Source organism: Saccopteryx bilineata, chromosome 4, assembly GCF_036850765.1.
Source record: "Saccopteryx bilineata isolate mSacBil1 chromosome 4, mSacBil1_pri_phased_curated, whole genome shotgun sequence".
Taxonomy (NCBI): Eukaryota; Metazoa; Chordata; class Mammalia; order Chiroptera; family Emballonuridae; genus Saccopteryx; species Saccopteryx bilineata.
This window is the reverse complement of record NC_089493.1, coordinates 10,313,564-10,330,190: the sequence shown is the minus strand read 5'-3', so window position 1 is coordinate 10,330,190 and position 16,627 is coordinate 10,313,564. Positions and strand designations below refer to the sequence as shown.

General features: G+C 48.3%; 1 protein-coding gene and 1 long non-coding RNA gene across 3 annotated transcripts in view; one reads left to right on the top strand and one right to left on the bottom strand.

Annotated features, from left to right (window-relative positions):
* SERPINA1 (serpin family A member 1) overlaps window positions 1-16,627 on the bottom strand; it is a 42,181-nt gene that overhangs the window by 23,559 nt on the left and 1,995 nt on the right. The window lies entirely within an intron of this gene.
* Window positions 1,410-10,730, top strand: LOC136336166 (uncharacterized). Of its 2 annotated transcripts, XR_010731388.1 has the most exons (4): window positions 1,410-1,547; window positions 4,073-4,231; window positions 4,813-5,639; window positions 10,172-10,730. It is a non-coding gene; the product is annotated as an uncharacterized lncRNA (long non-coding RNA). The 2 variants fall into 2 exon arrangements; XR_010731387.1 differs by lacking the exon at window positions 10,172-10,730 and having other exon boundaries at window positions 4,813-6,498.

Below are 16,627 nucleotides of genomic sequence, written 5' to 3'. Positions count from 1 at the left end.
ATTCCAATAAACAAGCAGCCCATTACCTAGAAGCAGGCACTCATTACTATTGGTTGCCTTTTCATCGGGGGCTGCCTGGGTTTTCACTTAGATACCAGTGACGAGAGAGCAGAAACCTTGTATGTCTCAGTCCCAGCCAAGCAGCAATGAAAGGCCCTCCTACGAAAGCTCTCTCTCTCTGGTGGTCTTGAGACAGAACCTGCCCGTAAATGTGTATGTGTGTGAGTGTGAATGTGTGTGTGAGTGTGTGCATTGCTGCTTGCAGTTTTTTTCAAATAAACTGTTAATTTTTGAGGAAATTTAAATTTACAGAGAAGTTACCAAGATTGAGTGTCCAAACACCACTCAGTTTCTCCCACAGTACATTTGTCAAACTAAAAAAACAACAACATGGCTATATTGCTGTTAACTAAACTCCAGGCTTTATTCAAATTTTGACACATCTAAAAACATTAGTTGCCATTATTTAAATATCAAGAGAGGTCTCATTTTTTGCTTAGAGAATGAGAAGATCTGGCAACATTGGTGTATTCTCACCTGGCAACAACTCGCTGGAGCCAAATACCAACAATAATAATGTGATACGTAGAGTTAGTATTTATTGAGCGCTTATTATGTGCCATGCACTGTTCTGAGTTATTTACATGTGTCAGTGCATGTCATCCTCATTACAAGTCTTTACGTAGTTACTACTGTCATCCCTGCTTTACAGACAAGGAAACTGAGGCCGTGAGAGGGCAGGTGACATGCCCAAGGTCACCCGATGGGACATGGGTGAGCAGGGGGCCAGTACATGCAGCTGGTGCTCCCCGCCACCCAAGGTATTGCCTCCCCAACTCATTTAGCCCGTTGTCCTTTGTCTGACCCTGTTACTCATTTGCATTTCTTTCCAGGGCCCTGCAGACATTTGATTCTAAAACCCAAGCTTTTTGGCAATTTCCCCAGGCAGCCCTTCACAGTCTATAAACTCAGCCCTTCACAGTTTATAATGCATACTTACATCCCTGACATCGTCCACTCCCCAGCAGTGAGGCTAACTCTGTCCCTGAAGGGCTCCCCCATGGCCCAGGTGCAGGAGAGCAGGGCAGAGATGCTGGAACGATTGCAGTCATAATTCATGGGATGCTCCAAGCCTCCCACCCCCCTACCCTCTTGGAGACTTCTGATCACTTCTCTGCTGCAGATCAGCAAACCCCTGAGCCGGGAGAACAGCCAGCAGCACCCCGGCCTCTTCCCAGAGCCCCCTGAGTCCCAGGTAGTAGTCGCTCCCACTGGGAAGGACCAGGTCTGTGGGTGCGGGGAGCACAGCCTCGTTCCACATGAGCTCTGTTCTGCACGAATGAGTGACTGCATCAGACACAAGGACCTTGCCCCCTGGAGGGAGACAGGTCTGGCCCTCTTGCTCCTGTCTTGCTGGAGCCACACAAGTCACTGGGCAATGCTGACCCCAGCTCTGGGAGAGCCACACCAGCCCTGGTTCCCTGCTTGGGCTCCCCATGACTCCTGCACACTGGACGTGATTTCAGACCTTAGTGGCTCAAGACGGGGTAAGGAAAAAAGAGAATGTTCCAGTTGATCTATTTGGATTCTTATTAATCTCCCTTCAAGCAAGTGCAATGCAGAGGAAACAGACGTATCAGAGAGCAAAGTGGACACTTTGGGGTGAATTTAAAATGCGTCATGTGCTATGTATGGATTCCAGTTTTTCTGTTCTTGCTGAGTCCCTTTGTTATAAAGAGAACTGCAAACAGGCTCTTTATTTATGACCCTCTTGTGAAGCGGCCAGAAGGGGCCAGTAAATAACCTAATTTTCCCACAGAGGATGCAGAGGTCCCCTTGTGTGGTCAGTCAGTCAGTGGTCACTCAGTCAGTGGTTTGGCTGAAAGGGAGGCTTGGTATTGAGACCGGTAGGCACATCCTCCTGGCGAAGCTGTGGGCTTTATCTTACACCCTTGAGGCTTGTTTTTGGTCTTCTTCAAAGCAGCTCTGTAGGATTTCAAGTGCTTTCTGCAGTCAGTCTGTTCTGTGGAGAATGTGCTTGTTTACGAGTTCCGTGTGGGCTCTGTCCTATCTAGGTTATTGGGAAGAATAGGCATTAGAATTGGAAGTAGAGAATTGAACAGGTCTGAAGACAAGAAGAGAAACTGTGCCAAGGACCGGGAGGGACGGGCCAGCCCACTGGTCATACAGAGTTACCGGGTGTGGAGCGAGTCCAAGACTGTCACAGCCCAACGGTCAGCCAAGGGTCAGGGAGGAAACGCAACAGCGTGGGCATTAAATGGCAGACATGCTACTGCTTGGCTCCACTGGCTCGTGAAATGTAGAGTGAAGATAACCACTAAATAAGGAAGGTAACTGTGAACAAAGGCAGAGCAAGCCACTATCTCTGTCATGTTGATAAGCTTGGCTCCGGTGACAACGTCCCTTGAGTGGTAATGGTTCAGGGTTGAACTGTTTTTGTTTTGGTTTTGGTTTTGGGTTTTTTTTGTATTTTTCTGAAGCTAGAAACGGGGATAGACAGTCAGACAGACTCCCGTATGCGCCCGACTGGGATCCACCCGGCACGCCCACCAGGGGGCGACGCTCTGCCCACCAGGGGGCGATGCTCTGCACCTCCGGGGCGTCACTCTGCTGCAACCAGAGCCACTCTAGCGCCTGGGGCAGAGGCCAAGGAGCCATCCCCAGCGCCCGGGCCATCTTTGCTCCAATGGAGCCTCGGCTGCGGGAGGGGAAGAGAGAGACAGAGAGGAAGGAGAGGGGGAGGGGTGGAGAAGCAGATGGGTGCTTCTCCTGTGTGCCCTGCCCGGGAATTGAACCCGGGACTCCTGCACGCCAGGCCAACGCTCTACCACTGAACCAACCGGCCAGGGCCTGAACTGTTTAAAAGGTCTTTAATTTCTCACTAGGAATGTGGGATGACCTGGAATTGTGCCTGCCAACCTGGTCAGATTTGGCGTCTGTACCTTGATGCTTTAAGGTGGTAAAATCTTTGGCAAAAAGATGTCAGTGAGGGTCCACTGAAAACTAATGACATGGGGTTGCTATGGATTGTTCTAGCTCAAAAAAAAAAAAAAAAAAGAAGAAAAGAAGGGAGGGAGGGAAGGAGGGAAGAAAGAAGGGAGAGATTGAGGGAGGAAAGAAAGAAAGAAGGAAGGAAGGAAAGAAGGAAAGAAGGAAGGAAGGAAGGAAGAAAAGGAGGAAGGGAGGAAGGGAGGAAGGAAGGAATAAAGAAAGAAAAGAGCAAGCGAGCGAAGTTACTCTGCCCCCTGCCTCATCAGCAGCAGACCAGCCATGGAGTCTGTCCCAGTATCAGTGAGATCCTCCTGGAACATTTTCTTTCCATGGTTGCTGAGCTGGATATCACAATATCACAGAGAGCTACATGGACCAGTGCTCTTCAGACTCGGTCATCAAAGTCCCCCAAACTACAGAGGAGAGGAAATGTATTTCCCTGTGGAGAAGGGTGGGGTTTTATATTTCTTGATATCTAACTTTTTATCTTTTGTCCATGATTTTCGTAAGCCTTCTTTTAGTCCCATTGTGCCCCTGAATACTGTCCACAGTGTGTGGTCCCAGGCTGAGTGACAGTCACAGTGCGTATGGTTCACAACTTTCTTTCAAAACTGTATTCACAGCAGCCCAATCATTTTTTCAGAATATGTGCCTTAACCCAAACCAGATTTATGTTAAAGGTCCTTTCCCTGGCTGGGTAGCTCAGTTGGTTAGAGCGTTGTCCCGATGCACCAAGGTTGCGGGTAAGATCCAGGGTCAGGATTATTTTTATCTTCAGAAACTTAGTTGGCTTAGAGCTTGCGTTGGGTAGTTCCAGACTTTTTTTTTTCCTTGCCTGTTATTTATGCTTATTTTTGTTTATGTTGCCTCGTCTCTTCATATTCCAGATCAGTTATCTTTGATTGTGTGCTAGGCATTTTATTTGAAAACACATTTGCAGAAATAATTTCAGATCCAGGATAATGGTCTCTCCTTCCAGACGTTTTTATTAGTTTCTTCCAGGCGTTGGGGAGCTCCAGCCGTCTGGGCTCCCCTTAATGCAACTTGAAATTACACCCAGGTGCCGTCCTTCAGGACCCCTCACCGGGCCCCGCAGGTGTGCCGTGCCTCTGCCCTGAGCACCGTCTGGACTTCACCTCGTGTCCACCTACCTTGCTGAGGTCACCACAGCTGCTTAGAGCCTTTCCTCAGCCTCCTCTGACTCAGCAGTCTCGTCCAGGTCAGCAGACATCTCCTTGTTAATGGTGGCCTCAGCTTACCTTTCTGGGTTTTCATCCTTTCCTGAAACTTAGCTCAATAATACTTATTAGTCTAATAGCTTTTTTTTTTTTTTTTTTTTTTTTTTGATGCCTCAAGGAAGATTTTTGGAAAATGTTTAATCCAGATATTTTCATTGTCTTTAGTCAGATGGTTGGTTCATACTACATTTTCCCATCATTATCAGAAAGGGAAGAAGGTTTTTTGTGGTGTTTTTTTTTACCTATTTATTGATTTTTAACCAAATTGTTAACGCTGTTTGTTCCCGGAAGGTGGGATTATAAGAGAGTTTTGCTCCTTATAGTATAAGCCATTTGTAAAATAATTAAAATTTATAATTCAAAAAAAGTCAAGAGAAAACATACTGCTTGCAAAAATTAGGGGATGTTTCAAAATGAATTTGAAGCTATAAAATAGCCCCTAATTTTTGTGAGCAGTGTACATGCTCGGGGCTAGCACGATGTGGGCACATTATCCTCGTTCTCAATGTGGCCTCTTTGTGGCTTCCTCTTTTCCTGTCTGTCATCTCCCCACTACCTCCAGGAGAACGCTCCGTCTTTGTCCTGCCCACCTGGAGCAGTGACCTCCCCCTCCGTCACAGGAAGCCACCCTCCTGCCCTCGTCCCTCGCTGCAGAGACCCCGTCTGCAGGCGTGCGCGGCCGAGATCGCCTCCTCGCCAGGGACAGAAGCAATCTGTATGTCCCTGAGAAAAGCTGGCATGACCTGGTGATGCTGACACCCACGAGGGTGCCCGACCCCCTCACTGCGGGAGAGGTCCTGTCCCTACAGGGAGTCGGCACTCGGGCACCTAGTGGCCACGCAGCTGAACAGATCTGGAATAAATCACACCAAAGACTTAACTGACTGTCGTGACTCTGTGAACCTAAAAATGAAAAAAGGCCTTTAAAAAGGAAAAGCCAGGAAAGAAAGGAAGGGCTGTTGGGGAAACATTGATTCGGGCAGAGGGCCAAATGCTGTTGCAATCAGGAGACCAAAGCAATGGATGTTTGTGAGAAGAGGAAGGGAACGACCACGTCAGTAAGAGGAAGGCATTTATATTGGTGCAGATGACATGACGTAATGGCGCTAATTATAAACAGTGTTTTTAATTTTCAGTCATCGGTCCAGTAGTCATAATAACTGCTTTCTTGTTATCTTTACAGACAGTTCTTTCACAAGCTGCAAGGTTGCTCGTGCCCAGGGTAAAGGGCATTTTGCCCTGTTCACCCTCCCAAAGCCGTGAGAGGAAGATGTGCCAGCCAGTTCCCTGGCATGGCAGCTGACGCTCCGCTGTAAAATGGCCCCATTGATGTGTCTCACAGCTCTCTGCCACGTTCTCCTGGAGTAAGACTTCCAGAACACCACCCAGGTTTGTAAGGTCCCTATACCGAGGATGGGGGCACACATCTGGCAGCTTTTATTTCTGAAAGGCGGCTCATAGGAACGGACTCAAGCACGAGCCTCTGTCCACAGAGGGGTCCGGGGGCTTCTCCCAGTCTTTCCTGTCCAACCTGCCGCCGGCGCCCTTGCTGGGACCTGCGTGTGTCCTTTGTTGGTACGTCACCTCATCTGAGTTTTGTGACTCAGCTTTCATTTCATTTCAAGTTTTATCCTCGGTGATATTTGCTTTCATATCAAAACTATCCGGGAGCGAAACTATCCTGCATCGCAGAGGAGGGCACACGGGTGCTTTTGCCAACCTGCTCTACCAAGGTGACCGCTGGGTCACTTTTTAGAGAAGGGTAGCCCTCGGGCAGTGCCCTCACTCAACACAGCGAGGATTTACTCGTATTTAAACAGCACATGGCACTTGCTGCGTGTAGGAACTTGAACTACGTAATTGTCTCCTCTGGCTGAAAGCAAAATAGAGTGGATGCAGGATGCTTCGCAGTCACGGTGCTGACTTGGGGGCCCAGGGGAGCAGGCCACGTGGCCGGTGCCTCTGCCGCGGCTGCTCGACGCTGACCTACGGGGGGAACTGGCGTGACTTGGGTCGGCCATGCTTGCATGTCTGGATTCTGGGCGAGGTCCTAGGAACGGGACTGTTGGAGCCAAAAAGAACCTCCGGCCCAGCTCAGGGGCCAGGTCATGCTATCCCAGGGTCCGAGGGCCAGGGGAAGCAGAGAGTGCTGATTGGGGGTTGGACTCCTTATGTGAAAACCCAGTTTCAGGTGCAGACCAGCAGGACCAAAGCTATTTTGGATGGGAGCATTATTTCAGAACCTCTTTTTTTCAGAAATTTTGTGAGCCAAAATAGCATTCGACTACATAGATTTTTATATATATATATATAAATATACATTTTTAAAAATAAATGTAAGGCCTGGTATCTAAGAATAGACCATACTATTCAAATAAAAGAAATATAATGTATATGCAGTATCGAACTCTATAAATTTCAAATAATTAATTTCATTTTGAGAGTTTTAAGTCAATGTGCAATGTTCTCTCTCTCTCCTGAGCTTGATAAGGATCAATGTGTTGTCTCTCCTCCAAATTTGCTCGTCAATACACTCTCTGTGATAATGGACAAGTTTCCTTTAAGCATTTTTTCCCTTCACGGTAAGCATGTTAAGCTTTCTCAGTAGGGGGCGCTAGAGAGGCATTGCAGGGGGAAGCTGGTTTCCACTGCAGCTCCCAGCAGCTGCTCAGGCAGATGGTGGTTGATGTTGGTGGGAGGACCTTGGTGTGGGTGTGAGGACGTCCAAGACATGCCAGAAATGTACAGTCCCTAGGCCACCTGGCCCAGCACGGTGACCACTACTCCCCAGCTCCCTCCACACTGAGTTCATGAGCCTCAGGCCTCCTGTCCACACTGCTGCTCCCACTCCCCCTGCTTACCTTCCCTTTTGGACTTTTTTGTCCTGTGGGCCTCCCAACCCCGACGCCACGTGTCCTCCTGTCCTCACCAGAGGCCGCACTCCGCCCGCATGTCTGCACCGCCAGCCTCTGACTGTGGCCTGGGCCTCGGATGGTGGCTGCATCACGGTTGCCCGAGACTGCAGACCAGCTCTGCCCGGGCCAACCGGGGATACCAGCGGGCTGAAGCAGCAGCTCTCCGGGGAGAACGGAACCCCGAGGAGGCAGCCCCCTTCCTTGCACTCCCTGTAAGCCCTGGAGTATCCCAGAGTTCTAGATTTTAATTCTCTATTATGAAGCTGTGATGAAATAAAAAGCCACTACGTATAAAGATGGAGTAAGTCTTTACAAAGTGCCTGACACATATGTAGTCCTCAAAGGAGTGTGTTATTAAGGGTAAACAGAGACATTATTACTCCCATTTAACACACGAGCACACTGAGGCTCCAAAAGTTTGAGTAACTCCCCAAGACCACACAGCAGAGTGGAGCGAGGCTTCAAGTGTGTGCGCACGCAGTTCTCTTCTGCTACCCCTGCATGCTGTTCTTTGGACTAACCAGAATAGTTTCGGTAGAAGTTTGGGTTAGAACAAAACGTCTCTAGAGGAGGTTGGGAAGGGCAGGTACGAGCTTGTCTTCAAGGCTCATGGGAACTACGTGACCATCGGCCTCAAAGAGGGACAGGGAGGTGCAGGGGTGCAATCGATCTTCCGTGGGGAGCGGACTCCAGAACGACAGAGCCCTGGGGTTCAAGAAGACGCCCGAACCATTGTCTGGGACATAAAGTGAAAAGCCAAATGAGTAAGAAGTCCTGGCTGTAGAACTGGGAACCAACAGGAAACAGCTGACGACAAGGAGACTGTATTTAAAGGGGCAGTAGAGCCAGTTGCATCCAGTTGCTGTCCCTAAGACACTGTGGGCTGAGATCTCACCATTGATTGATTGGTCTGGGGCTGGGCAAGACCCCACAGGGGGTCAGGGAAAGCCTCTTGTCTCTTACTGCTGCCTGCTTTGTCTGAGACCCCACAGACCACATAAGGGAAGAAGGGAAGGCTTCAAATTGCCTGTGCACATGGTGGGAACACAGCTCTCCTGGGACGCACGATAGGGACAGGAGAGGCTTGCAGCACAGTGGAGGACTGGTGGGCATCCTCCATCTGGAAGAGAAGGGGGCTCTCCCAGGGTGGGTCCTGGGGGGCTCAGAGGCTACAGAGCTCATGGGATGGGGAATAAAAAAGAATTTAACCCGGAGCTGTTTTTTGTCTACAGGTGCAGATGAGTCACAACCTCTTTAGCTAGAGAACTGGAGGCATTGGGCTAGGAGGGTACAGATCCAGTTTTAGAAATTTCCACTTGAGGCTAGCATTTGCTGAGAATCACTGCTCACCTGCACACATCCCCACCCTGCTCACAAGTTTAAATGTCCAGGTTCTCCCTTCCATCTCTGGCCCTGAGTGGACTAAATCATTCTGAGGAAACACAATAATCGTTACACACAGATGACCTATGTGACAGCCAGAGGAGGAAACTGAGAAGTTATTAGACGCAGTGAAGATGCTCAACGTGGGCGCTCAGGTGGGCAGTTAAGACTCAGGTCTGTAGATTTCCTGTACATGGTAGAGAAGCCAGTCTGTAGATTTCCTGTACATGGTAGAGAAGCCAGCCAGCAAGTGGAAGAAAAGATTTATGCACAGAAGCCACCAAATGTATAGTATGCCCATACATGAAATTAACGAGAAGTATGCAAGAGCTGTAGGAAAAAAGGAAACTTTGTTGGGACCACATGCAGATGCGAATAAGAGAAGAGATTGGGATGGGATCAAAGAAGGGAAAGAGGTTGGTGAAGTTATATACACATAACACAGCGTTATAGAGAGCAGAAAAGCAAATCCTGGAGGGAAGGGGGAAGGGCTTTGGGGGGAGGGGGCAAGGGAGATGTTGAGGGGAACATGGGGGTGGGGGGATGTATTCCGTGAGACACTTGAATCTATGTAAACACAATAAATTAAAATCAATTAAAAAATAAAGAGAAAAGATTGGGCTTGCTCTCAGATGGGAAGATTCTACGTGTTCTTTAAATTGACTTACATGGCCAGTGTACTGTATTTACCCCCACGTATAAGACTCACCCTTTTAAGAAAAATTTGGTGTCTGAAAACTGGGTGCATCTTATACAATGGTTGTAGTTTTTTTTTTTTAACCTGCATTTCCTGCTTTTTTGCGTGGATGAGGAGCTATATGAATTATATGAATAAAACTTGAGCTCAATAACTTTATGCAATACATTTTTTTTTTTAAATTTCGGGCCTCAAAATGAAGGTGTGACTTATCCATGGAGCGTCTTCTACATAGGCAAATACGGTAATTCCCAGCAACATCCCAGTATCTGTTCTCTTGGACCTTGACAAGAGGATTCTAACATTTTATCTAGAAGAATTATTTTATTAAAACATCCTGGAAAAAAGGTCATTGAGCTAAAGCCTGCCAGACTTACATGCCACTGCTGTGAGGAAACAGGGACACTGGAAGGTAGGCTTCCCCCTCGCTCCTCTAAGGGAGGGTTCAGTCTCTTCCAGCACTGCTCCAGCCACCTATGACTTAACCTTGCCCAGAAAGCTGGGGTTTGCCACTGAAGGCTGAAGGTGCCCAGGGCCGTCGGCCCCATCTACAACACTGTGGATGAGCCTAGGGTATTTCTTCCAAGAAGCCGGTAAACTGATCTCATTTGCACAAGGCCACTTAACTATGTCTTGCCTGAATAGTCAGGTTTTTTATTCTTCCAAGATCTTTGTTGTGGGTGTTGACAGTCCTATTTTCTGCTGCTTTGTTTAATATATAGTGTTTCTTTTATTCCTCCTACCTCAATGCCCCACTCATATCTCAGGCTGGGACCTAACTCCTAATTTAGAGCTCTTTTTCCCCCTTTTGCCAACTTCTATTATGAATCTACCTTTGCCACCCAGCTTAGTGTATTCCAAGATTCTCTTTACCATGCCACAGTCGCAGAGCTCCAGGGAAAAGTAACCTGGTCTCATCTCTCCAGGCAGAGGAGAACAGAAGCTCCATCTCCACACATGCTGCAGATGGCTTTTCCAGTCTACCTGAATCATTACCAGCTAGAAGCAGCGGTCATTGGGACTTGGACATGAGCTGCAAAGTATAGAATTGTGACAACAATTCCAATGCCATGTGGACTTTTCCTGGATATGGACTTTTTCTGGACCCCTGTTCCTTATGACAGCTCCTAACAGACTGAACTGGGGTTGGGTTGCATTTTTCAGGGATTTGGCATGGTGATGGTGCCAACTTGGACTTGGTGAACATGTTAAGGACACTACTCTTTTATGGATTCTTGCTGTATTGGCCAAGAGTTTGCTTAAAGGCTTTAATCACTGTAAAAAAAAAATAGAAGACTAGATAAAGAAGATGTGGCACATATACACCATGGTATATACTATTCAGCCATAAGAAATGATGACATCAGATCATTTACAACAAAATGGTGGGTCTTGATAACATTATATGGAGTGAAATAAGTAAATCAGAAAAAAACAAGAACTGCAGGATTCCATACATACATTGGTGGGACATAAAAACAAGACTAAGAGACATGGACAAGAGTGTGGTGGTTACGGTGGGCGGGGGGAGGGAAGGAGGGAGAGGAGGAGGGGGAGGGGCACAAAGAAAATTAGATAAAAGGTGACGGAGGACAATCTGACTTTGGGTAATGAGTATGCAGCATAATTAAATGACAAGATAACCTGGACATGTTTTCTTTGAATATATGTACCCTGATTTATTGATGTCACCCCATTAAAATTAATAAAAATTTATTTATAAGAAAACCCCCAAAAACCCAAAACATCCTGGAAAATCTGTTTTTAAAGTACGGATAATATGGAGGACTCGTTCTCTATCCTAAAACTATGGTATTAACACCTGCAGTACCAGGTACGAAACTATATACGGCTCCCTCTAGTGAGTGAGGATGAAGAAATAGATCTGTGTGTATATAAGAACTTCGTTGACAAGTGATCACAGCTCAAATAAAGTCTGGGCTACCCCATTGCTTGGATACAACTGTTAGAGAAGATTATCTGGAAAAGAAAAATGCTTCGATATCCTATAATCTGCATATACTTGGAGTGAGCAATTTTATGCCACAGATACATTACGGAGATGTGCATCTTGGTGTTTTTAAAATTAAGAAACAATGGCAATGTCTATTGAAAAATAATTTCAAACTAAAAAACTTACATATGGCACACTTAAAAGTGGAATAATAGGCCCTGGCCGGTTGGCTCAGCGGTAGAGCGTCGGCCTAGTGTGCGGAGGACCCGGGTTCGATTCCCGGCCAGGGCACACAGGAGAAGCGCCCATTTGCTTCTCCACTCCTCTGCCGCGCTTTCCCTCTCTGTCTCTCTTCCCCTCCCGCAGCCGAGGCTCCATTGGAGCAAAGATGGCCCGGGCGCTGGGGATGGCTCTGTGGCCTCTGCCCCAGGCACTGGAGTGGCTCTGGTCGCAACATGGTGACGCCCAGGATGGGCAGAGCATCGCCCCCTGGTGGGCAGAGCCTCGCCCCTGGTGGGCGTGCCGGGTGGATCCCGGTCGGGCGCATGCGGGAGTCTGTCTGACTGTCTCTCCCTATTTCCAGCTTCAGAAAAATGAAAAAAAAAAAAAAAAAAGTGGAATAATATCTAGTCATTATGTTATTGTGTCCAAAAAAAAAAAAGTTTAAAAAGCAGTATGTAGATTAAGATCCCAGTTTGGTAAGTGTGAGTATGTATGTATGCATGTGTGTGTGTGTGTGTGTGTGTCTATTTTAGCAATGTATGTATTTATATAAGAAAAACATATAGCAAAAGGCTAATGGGACTCAGTCTGGGTGCTGGGTGTTTGAGTGACTATGTTATTTTCCATATTAGTTTCATGGGTTTTATGAAGTACAAATAGTGATCATGTAGGACTCATGTAATAAAATGTTACTAAAGGCAGCTTTCGCAACGGGGCTGGAGGTCCTCGTTGGTAGAGCAGTTCTGTCTTAGTTGCTGAGTCATACAATTGGTGACACCCACAAGTGTCTTTCCCATTTCTCACTTAGCCACGGGACACGCCCATCCTCAGGAGAGCTCTCTCAGGGGGGAGTGCCTTGGCAGGCAGTGACAATCCAAACCCCAGTTTAGTTTCCTTCTTGTCTTGCTTCCCTGAAAGCTGAGCTCCAAACCGAAGCCCCATTGTTCCATTGTTCCGCTCCGCTTATCTAGCTCGGCTCTGTCAGACACCCTGGTATATCCCTGACCTTTTTAGAGCCATTGCAGGTGTCAGTCACTTGAACAATAATACTTTTGTGCCTTTTAAAATCAGGGCAGGAAGAATTGTGCTAAGATAAAGGCCCCCTGGAGGTGAATTCCTAAAAGGAACAAAGAAAAACGTTTCATCTACGCTCTTTCTTGTTACTAAAAGCTGAGTAGCTCATATATATATATATATATATATATATATATATATATATATATATATATTATTTGCTTCAAAAGCAAAGAGCTTATAACTGAATCTAGTGCACTCATATGGACAATATAAATGATTGGCATATCTATTTCTGCATTTTTCATACTCTCTGAAATGACCTTTCTTGTATTTAAAAAAAATCTTCAGTTATTTCCTTTCATATTTTGTGGTTATGTAAAAGCCTCAATCCTTTTGGGAGAAAAGTTAGATTCTGATCGCCTTTCCGGAAAGGCTTTGAGGGTGGAGGAACTGCGGCGTTTGGGGATTTCAGTGTTGTCAGCCCGGGCTGTATGGAGGCTCAGCGGTGGTTGCCGGGCCAGGCTGGCAGGCCAGGCTCAGCCCTGTGGGTGTAGTGTGTGTAAGGGGTGCAGGGTGCTCCTCGTGTGACGGCAGGTGCGGCACATCTGTCTGGTCTGCTCTCGCTCACTAGACCAGAGCAGGGAGCCTTCCCGAGGTCTCCCAGCACCAGCGACTGAAGCCGCAGCTTCTGGGGCTTGAACCTTTGCCTGCGGCAAAGGCGTCGGAGCCAAGGATGGTGTCTCCCCCGGCACCTGGAGACTGCAGGCTGGTGGCTCCAAGGGCTCTGATCCTTCATCAGTGCCCCGAGACTCGCCCTGCCTGTCTGCCAGTTCACCCAGCCTGCTCTGGCTCAGGGCTGGGCAACCCTGCGGGCAACCTCTGGTTTCTGGTGCAGGTAGTCAGCAGGCGGCCTGGCGCTCGGCTCCCAGGGAAGAGCCTCACTTGCTCACTCTTTGGTTTTTTTTCTTCTCTCTCACCCGGAGGGCTCAGCTCCGGCTTGCCTCTCAACCCCGTGAACTCTCCCACCTGCACCTTTCACTTCTCGGCTGCCATGGCTGCTGTTCTTGTTTTATATACGATATTTTCCCCTGTATGTAGCATAAACGTTCCTAATACTGCCGACAGTCCGTGCTAGGAGGACCCCGGGTCTCAGTCCAGCTTTGCTCCTGGGCGCTGGGTGACCTGAGGGGGGGGGGCAACTACCTCTTCAGACCCCAGGCGCTTCTTTAAAAAGAGCCACAAAAGAAAGGACCCTACCTAGATCAGGTAATGCAGACAACAGAGCGCTGTTACTTAAACTGGGTGGCAGGAACACTAAAGCTATGGGATGTTAGTTATGAAAAAGAAATATTTCTGTGATCTGCTGACCTTGATAAACACGGGATTAAACACCGCGTGGGAGTCTCCTCCCTGCCGGACTCTCTGTGGTCGTGGTGTGGGGGTGACCTCACAGGCAGCTGTGCAGGAAGCTGGATATTATTGACCTTGGCGACGGGGGGTGTCGCCACTGAGCCATGCGTCTCCTGCCCCTCCACAAGCTGCCTGGGGTCTGCCCACAGCAGACGCAGGGGCCTGAGCCGGCTCCTTCTCACCCTCATTTAACCAGACTCGCGGCCCCTTCTGCCCTGAGGCTCAGACCAGCCAGCCCTTTAGCTTGATGGTCTTTTCTTCTCACCCCTCACCTGTGTCGACCATCTACTCTTCCCTGGGTTGCCAGATTTAGCAAGTAACAATGCAGTACACTTTGTTAATTTGAATATTATATAGACAACGACAAAAGTTTTTGGTATAAGTGTGTCCCAAATATTGCACGGGCTATACTTACACTAAAAGGTCATTTGTTGAAATTTAGGTTTAACTGGGCATCTTGGTTTTTTTTAATCTGGCAACCCACCCCTCCCACACTTTTTCCTCAACCCAGCCTCCAGGGAGAAGAGATGCTGATCTGCTTCTAGGATGTGTCAGTGACCCTCTGTAACCAGCAGGGGGCAGCACTAGCCTTTGGGGCAGTGGTTGTGGATGGGGACGAAACATCTCTTCCTCTGAGAACTTCTCTGTGTAAGTGGTGGGGGATAAGACGTAGGCTCAGGGTACCCATTATCCGAGGGATCCTCATGACTTTGTCAGACATTTCCCTCTCAAACACAGAGTTGATCAAGGCATCTCCAGAGACTCATATGATACCGTGTCGTCCCATTCATCTTACTCAGTTTGGTGCTGGAGTGAATGGACTTCCCTGCCCAGGCCATCCTGCTATTATTTAAACGTTTAGTGGCCTGAGCATTTTGTAGGTAGCGCAAACTAGTGGCCCACAAACTGAATTTGACCCTTGGACTTGGAAACTCTGCCCATGGATGCAGACCCTGTGGGTTAACACTTCAGTCAGGGAACAAGCTCTCATCTCTGGTTCTTTCTCCAGCCAGGAGACCCGGCTCTCTGAGTCGCCTCCTGACAGCCGCAGATCCCTGCCGCGGTGAGTTGGTCCAGACCTGAGCCCTGCAGCCGGGCTGAGTCAGCCTGCCCTCCATCTCTGTGGAGGGCTGTCTCTCTCACATGAGCAGCCAGGGGAAAACAACCCCACCAGACACATAGCATGGGGCGTGGGGCGTGGGGCAGACGTGTTCCCTCTCGGTCTGCTCGCTGGGTGCACGTCAGCCCCGGACTCCCTGGTCCCCTCACCTGCCACTGGCTTTCTGTCTTAAAAAATCTTAATAGCAATCAATATTCCAGATTTGGGTTTGGGCAAAACCGGCCCTGGGGGTCTGAGGCTGTGTCAGCGGGCCCCGCCCAGCTGACGGGGGTTCGGTGATGACACCGGCTCATAGCCACAGGCAACAATGCAGAACCATGGATTTCCGTTTGCTCTGGCACCATGTTCAGACATAATCATCAGGAAACTTGTGGGTGTTTCTAGATCCTTGCCCTGTTTACAACCTCAGTAGCACACTGGCTTCTAACACATCAGTGAACAAACGCAAAATATAACCTTATTCTACAATATCGAGAGATCCAGAGAAGAGATAACAGCATTTCTTACCCCCAAGGGTCTTCTCGAGCAATGGAGTGGCCATTAAGGATTGCAGATGAGTGTGGTGGGGCTCACCCAAGAAACAGAGCTGACAGGAGATGATATCTAAATCAATACCTATGTCTGTGTCTCCATCCGTCTTCATATCTGTATCATCTATGTCTCTACCTAATGAATGATATGGAACAGGCTCAAATAAGTATGGAGGCTGGCGAGTCCACAATATGCAGAGCTGACACCCCAGTTTGAAGACCATCAGGCAAGAGAACTCCCCCTGACTCAGTGGAGGGCCAGCCTTTTGTTCTATTCAGGACTTCAACTGATTGGATTAAGGCCACCCAGCATTACGGAGGGCAATCTGATTTTACTTAGTCTACTGGTTTCCCATCCAAGTACTAACCAGGCCCGACCCTGCTTAGCTTCCGAGATCAGACGAGATCGGATGTGTTCAGGGTGGTATGGCCGTAGACAGTCTACTGGTTTCCATGTTAATCTCATCCAAACACCTTCACAGAACACACTCAGAAAAGTGTCTGGGCACCTCAGGGCCCAGTCAGGTTAACACATAAAATGAACTGTCACTTGGGGTTGTCACAGCTGGCATGAGCATCATAGCTTGGGGTCCTCTGTGCTCTATTAAGAATATATTTGGATTCTGACTATGATGGAGAGGGCAGTATCAGGCTAAGTCTTCCTCAAGAAAGCTGAAAAAGCCGGATAAAATATGCAGTACAGATTGCTGAAGGTCCCGGAGTGCAGTGAGGGAAGCAGCGTTAAGGATGAAGAGCAGATTCCGGAGAGCAGAGAAATGTGCTGAGGCAAGACTGACGTTTGCTGTTGCCTCTTTCCCCGGGACCTGTGCTGATCCGCAGTCCGGGGCGTAGAGGTGGGCACTCAGCTCTGGCCCTGGAGCCTATCACAGTGCCCCTGGGCTGGGGAAGAAAGATTCAAGTTCAGAGCCAGCACACAGTTAGGACTTGAGCAACTTAGAACCCAGAGGTAAGCCCAAAGTTGTGAATCCAAGGCGCTGCGTACAATTTCTCACCACGGAATCTCCTTTCTCCTAAGTGGTGCGTGTGTGGGATGAGATGCTGAGTAGCCATGCAGAAGTCATCTACTAGAAGAACAGATTTGAGCCGGCTCTCAAAACTCCAGAGACAG